Raw genomic sequence first — 217 nt, forward strand, 5'->3', positions numbered from 1 at the left:
GAGGTGCCAAGGTTTGAGCACCGGTGGGCATCCCCGACGGCGGCAATTTGGACGCGCCAACGTCGCTTTCCAGCGTTTTGGGATACAGAAACACAGCGTAGCCTTATCCTGCGACGCAGAAGTCGCGGAATCACGGAACGGTTATGGGTTGCAAGGCACCTTCGAGATCAGCTCATTCCTAGACACCTCCCACCACACCAGCTCGCTCAAAACCTCA

Source organism: Apaloderma vittatum, unplaced genomic scaffold (assembly GCF_000703405.1).
Source record: "Apaloderma vittatum isolate BGI_N311 unplaced genomic scaffold, ASM70340v1 scaffold33922, whole genome shotgun sequence".
NCBI classification, from domain to species: Eukaryota; Metazoa; Chordata; class Aves; order Trogoniformes; family Trogonidae; genus Apaloderma; species Apaloderma vittatum.